This window comes from Neolamprologus multifasciatus, chromosome 3 (assembly GCF_963576455.1).
Source record: "Neolamprologus multifasciatus chromosome 3, fNeoMul1.2, whole genome shotgun sequence".
NCBI classification, from domain to species: Eukaryota; Metazoa; Chordata; class Actinopteri; order Cichliformes; family Cichlidae; genus Neolamprologus; species Neolamprologus multifasciatus.
The window spans coordinates 6,827,687-6,833,686 of record NC_140441.1 but is presented as its reverse complement, the minus strand read 5'-3'; the positions used below and the strand labels follow the sequence as shown (position 1 = coordinate 6,833,686).

Below are 6,000 nucleotides of genomic sequence, written 5' to 3'. Positions count from 1 at the left end.
GCGTGGGTGTGGTCTCTGGCCAGCTGCAGAGGAGGGGTGAGGCAGTGAGCTCCCGGGGCGGCGCAGGGGCGGGGTGAACAGGTGTGCTGGGATCTGACAGTGATTGTGTCTCTTTATATGTTGGCAGTGACAGTCGGAGGGGGAGCGGACGTGACAGCAGAGAAAGAGCGGGAGTGTCTGTGTCCCAGTCAATAAAACCACAGTATCAAATAAAAGTTCTGCTGTCAACATATTCGCTCCAGCATATGTTTCTTGGGTCCAACGTTACAACAGCATCACAAATCTCTACATTAAAAACAAAACAAAAACCCCCAAAACAAAACATGAGATAAAACAAGATCAAGTGTGTGTCCACATTCATGTGTGGGACAGGTCACACATTGCACCACATTAAAAGAATCAATAAGGCTTTAAAAGCCCTTTGCCATGGGCATATCAGGACAACACACGTGAATATTAACACGATAAGAACACAATCATATTTTGGCATGTATTCAGCCAAGATGTCAGCAAAGTCCTTCACAAAGTACTTATTGTATTATATATTTAATTTCATATGTTATAGAAGTGACAGATTTATAAAGCGAGGCAAATTATTGTGATGTCACAATTGCAGGATGATCTACTAACAGTGTGCTTTAATCTCTCTATGAAGAAGCCACTCCAGTTCAGTAAAAATCTGCTTGAGAGCAGCTGTGAACAGCTGACTCTTCGATGTGCTAAAGAACAGAAAACATTATTTCCCATCAGACCATGAGCAACAGTCAGGAATGTAACACAGTAACACTTTTATTTTTTACATATTCAGCAGAGAGAGTTAGCTGTGTGCACTATTAAAAAATAAGAAGCATAATTAATTTTAGCTTCATATTTCTCGTTTATATGACCTCCATAAAACAACAGAGTAGGAACACATTGTGACGAAATAAGATGTTTGTTTTGTAGTCCATCTTCAGCACAATGTAGTTTCAACAGGCGGACATCCGGTGTCACGTTGTTACAGAGAGACGAGTGTAAGGCTGTTCCGCTCTTCTGTTTTCCTGACTTCTCAGCAGTTGTCCTCCCAACGATGACGTTTTCATCGAGGCCAAGGAAAAGAGTTTAACAAAAGGAGTTTTGCGCTACTTTTGAAACAACACTCCACGGGGTTACGTTGTGCAGCTGAGTCACGTGACCGCACAGCAACAAATCACAACAGAGCCGGGTAAAAGGGGGCGGGGCAAAGTGTGTTCGCAGGAGAGGAGTCGAGCATAGAGAGATGCTTTTTCTTGAAACGGGAGTAAAGTAGTAAACTTTCAGGAACATATACCACTACCAACGTTTGGATCGATATCTGCATCGATCTGCCCACCCTTGTCTCCTGGATCGTAGCTGAGATCAGCGCGAACCACGTGGGTCTCTGCTCCCTGATCTGTTTCCTGTGTTTGGGAAAAACTTCCAGCTTCATCACGGAATTTCTCTCGGTTTGTGGGCTCGTCTAAAGGTAAACATCGAGCTAACTTTAATGCAGGTTCGGTTTATGTTGAGTTTAGCTCTGTTGAGAATAATAGATTGCTTTGTAGACATTGGAGTTAGACAGACTGTAGAGTTTGTCATTGCTTGCAACATCATAATATGGCGGTTGCTAGGGGAAAGAACACATAAAGAAAAATAGTCTTTGAATATGAACAAAAGGATGGGGTGCAGGGGAGGAGAACAACCAACCCCCACCACCAGGACATGAAGCCACAGGTACAAGCCTGGGGGAGGGCAACCCCAGGGTGAGAGTAGTGGAAGCTTGCTGAGAAGGGGGCCAAAAGGCTTTCGATGCGCTCTGAGGTCATAGCAAATTAGAACAAACATCCTACTGAGTGATTTTGCAGAACTACCTTCTATTTATAGAGTTGCTAATTATTTGGCATTATTGCAGCAAACCAGCCTATGAAATGGATGAAACACATCGTTACTGGGTTCCAGCGCTACACAAGGGACCTGCTTCAAACATACCACCATGCCAATCAGATTACTTCTTCCATGTGAGGGTGAAGAGGTGACCCTTCTGCATTTTGGTCAACTGTGTGGTAGTAAAACCAGGGAAAAAAGAAACTTGCTCCTGTTAAATATTCTAAAGTCTTTGCTGTATAAATAGCGGTAATTTTTCAAGAGATACAGTAAATTAAGTAGTGTTAGTAGTGGGTGATATCATGTAAACACTGTCATGATTTTGTGTAAACATTTTGCCATTTGTGAACTATAAATGTCATGGATTCTACGTTGTAACTGATGTGATGTTCTACAAAGTGGTTTTAATTTTTTTTAAAAAGAGGCAAAAATTAGTTTGTTTCTTTATTCAACTTTTGAACAGTGGTACTCAGTCAGGACATATTCAGTAAATGCAAATTATTTACATGGCAGTGCACTACAGTAGGGGTGGGTTTTTATAATCGATTTATCGATTAAAATCAATTCTGGCTTGGATTACGTAAAATCGATTCATTAAAATCCTGAATCGATTTTTTAATATAAATTTATTTTGCCCGAAATGCCAGAATCTCTGGTGAAATCTCACAAAATTTCAACAACCACCAAACAGCTAAAACAGTAAATGAGAGCAGGAACACGGATTCTGCACAAAGACTTAAACACACAGCGCAACCCGCGGATCAGAATCAGTTAGATGTCGAATTTCTCACAGTCTGGGCTGAAAGCCGACAGTTAGCTGATTCTGATCTGTCGGCGGGTCCGCGCTTTGTGTTCACGCCCTTTATGCGCTGATTGTAAAGCTGGTAGTTTGATGTCTCTCCAAACAATACTGACCGAACCAGCAGCAAAAGAAGATCCAAACTACGCTTCACATAAACATCGTCATGTATTCACTCTGACTTTTACTGTTTTGCTTCGACCACAGCTCTCTCTCTCTCGCTCTCTCTCTCTCTCTCTCCCCCTCTCTCTCTCTCTGTATGGTTTTCTGCATTATTTGCTTGCTTGTTACGCACAAGTCTACCTTTGTTTACAGCGCTATCGGCCGACTTTTTTTTTCTTTCCGTTTTATATACTTCCGAAAAGAAAACCTAATTTCTGCCGTTCAATGCTGAACAAATTTAAACTTTTTAAAATTATGCAAAATGCTTAGCCGTGTCTGTAATAAAACCGCTGTAACTTCAGAGGTAATGTTCATATGTTGATTAATGGTTTTCTTTCGTTTTTGATGTACTGCAGAATATTTTTATAAAATCCCAGGCCAGGAAAAATCACCTTCATGTGTTTCTGTGTTTTATCTTCAGCTACTTTGACACAAAGGCATCTGCTGTGACGCTCACACCTTTGATAAAGTCTTGCGTGTGTCAGCTTCCTTTTTATAGATACAAAAATATGTAAATGTACTAATCTGAATTATAATATTTCTGACTGTCAAAATTTCCCATATTCAAATCGAAGTGAATCGAATTGAATCGAATTAAATCAAATCGTGGATCAAATCGATTCTGGACCTTGTGAATCGGAATTGAATCGATTGTAGAAATCAGTGACGATACCCAGCCCTACACTACAGGCATAAATCTTAGATATCCCCTAGATAAAACATTATGGGTCATTCCCACCACCCACAGTTTTACTGTGTTCCAGCAAAGTATCCAATAGGGTTTTGGAGTTGACGTCATGCCGCAATGTATTGTGGGAGCGCGGTGCCATTTTCCGGGTCCACAAATCAAAACAAACGCACTGTGTTGGAACGACAACGACAAGAAACATGCTTAAAAGCAGCTGAAAAGAAAATGGATGGTATATAGACCGATTGCGTCCAGACACATCGCAAATGTGGACCCATATGAAATACGGCAGTGGAGTAAAGACCCAGATGACTTACCGCCACTGTCCTACCCTGATATCTTCATGTATCTTGTTAACCCTAACCCTCACGTTCGAATTTCGGAGTGCCCTATGTGTAACGTTGGTAACCAGTCTGGATTTGTTTGATTCATTTCATAGGCAGGCTTCCTTACAGTTGTGTGAAAGAGTTAGCAAATCGTTACATAGCACGTATGTCTCCACAGTCACTCAATTCTATGTTTGTTCGCATATTTCTATAACCTCCAAGAGCCCCAACGATAATATTATTAAGCTATAAAGAGTGATATGAACATACAGAACTTGCCGGAGTAAAAATGTCTGGAGCACACCAACAGATATCTGGAGATGGAAGCGAACTGGATATCAAGCCGTCTCATGGCTACTATCCAGGCTAGACGCCTTCGTTTTGTAAGGTCTGCCATATAAGCTCCCTCAAGAATAAAAAGACAAACCCTTTTTAAGCTTATTCCAGTGCCGGTCGTGCGATCAAACATTGCAGCCGACAACACAGCAAGTACGAACCATGGCTGTTGTGTGTGCCTTTGCTCCTTTTTTGCTTGTGCTTTGTTTGGACCCGGAAAATGGCGCATCAGGCCCACATCCTTTCCATGCCCACGCTGCAAAGCCCTATAGCGGTGACAAGTCCTCCACAGTAGCAGGTAGGATTTTTCTTTTTTGAGGACGGCTACTGTTACCTTTAAATACGGATGGTCTGTTTATGTTTTGATCTAGAGCCTTTTTTGGGCAGCTGAAGAGGAGAAGTCCATCTCATGGCCAACCTCTGGCTGTATCTTGGTCATATTACCTAGCAAAACCAAGTATGCAGGTTCATCTGTAACAGTCCTTGTGCCACGGATCCACTGTTGCTTCTACATTAAACAGAAGAGCAGTGACATGGGTGCAGGTCTCCGCAACTCCGGTCATATAGGTGCAGTGGGCGGCTTCAATCTTCCCTGTGATGCTCACAGTGACCCATGGCTGCAATGCTGGTTCATTCAGTCTTGGAGAGTGCAGTACCTGAAACGTACACAAACAAAGTTAATTTAAAGACAAAAACTAATGAGCCAAGGCCGACACAAATATGTTTTATCTACTTTATCATAAATGTAAGTGTTTAGAAAGCACATACATGTATTTTTTTCATTTTTTTTATGCACCCATCTATAGTTTTTAGTTTATTTAGTTTATTTATTTATGTAGCACATTTAATTACAACAGGAGTGTTGACCAAAGTGCTGTACAAAAATACAACATACCTAATAAATAACTTGATAAATAAATAACACCAAATACTAATTAACAAATAACTCTCATGCTGTATTGAAAGCCAGTAAATAAAAATGTGTTTTAAGATAAGATTTAAAAAGATTGACAGTAGGAGCCTGTCTGATGTGTAGGGGTAAATTATTCCACAGCTTAGGCGCTACGACTGCAAATGCTCGATCGCCCCTATGAACCAGCCTTGACCTTGGTACGGCTAAAAGCAAAAGATCACTTGATCTAAGAGATCTAAGGGGGGTATAAGTCTGCAGGAGTTCAGACAAGTACCCGGGAGCCTGTCCGTTCAGTGTTTTGTAAGTCAACAATAACATTTTAAAATTAACTCTGAAGTGGACAGGGAGCCAATGAAGAGAGGCAAGCACTGGGGAAATGTGTTCACATCTTTTAGTACGTGTCAGAAGACGAACTGCAGCATTCTGGACTAACTGCAGCCTTGCCAGGCAGGTCTGGCTAACTCCAGCATATAGGGAGTTACAATAGTCCAGCTGAGATATAATAAAAGCATGAATTGCTCGCTCAAAGTTTTTAAAAGATAAAAATGATCTCACCTTAGATAGAAGCCTCAGTTTGAAGAAAGACCGCTGTACGACTGAGCTAATCGGTTTTTCAAAGGTGAAATTGCTGTCAAATATAACCCCTAAATTTTTGGCATGCGATTTGACAAAAGGCTCAAGACTGTGCAGGTTAAAATTAGAGGTGCTGGGATTGCCGCTTGGTCCATACATTATCACTTCAGTTTTGTTCTCATTGAAGTTAAGGAAGTTAGAGGCCATCCAAGATTTAACTTCACCGAGACACTGGGATCTAGTGAGGCAGAACTATTTCCCTTCAGTTGAAGATAAATCTGAGTATCATCGGCATATGAATGAAAACAAATGTTATATTTTC

The 6,000-nt window shown here is 41.1% G+C and overlaps 2 protein-coding genes and 1 long non-coding RNA gene across 5 annotated transcripts in view; 2 read left to right on the top strand and 1 right to left on the bottom strand.

Moving 5' to 3' along the window:
* Positions 1 to 6,000, top strand: part of LOC146521310 (uncharacterized) — a 126,546-nt gene that overhangs the window by 55,304 nt on the left and 65,242 nt on the right. The window lies entirely within an intron of this gene.
* The window catches only part of LOC146521311 (uncharacterized), a 113,087-nt gene that overhangs the window by 55,214 nt on the left and 51,873 nt on the right, over positions 1 to 6,000 (top strand). The gene's annotated exons all lie outside the window — the stretch shown is intronic.
* LOC146521312 (uncharacterized) overlaps positions 1 to 6,000 on the bottom strand; it is a 32,980-nt gene that overhangs the window by 14 nt on the left and 26,966 nt on the right. Inside the window, exon 2 of the long non-coding RNA XR_014873428.1 lies at positions 1 to 4,848. This exon is cut by the window's left edge and continues 14 nt beyond it. This is a non-coding gene — a long non-coding RNA (uncharacterized LOC146521312). The remainder of the gene's footprint in view (positions 4,849 to 6,000) is intronic.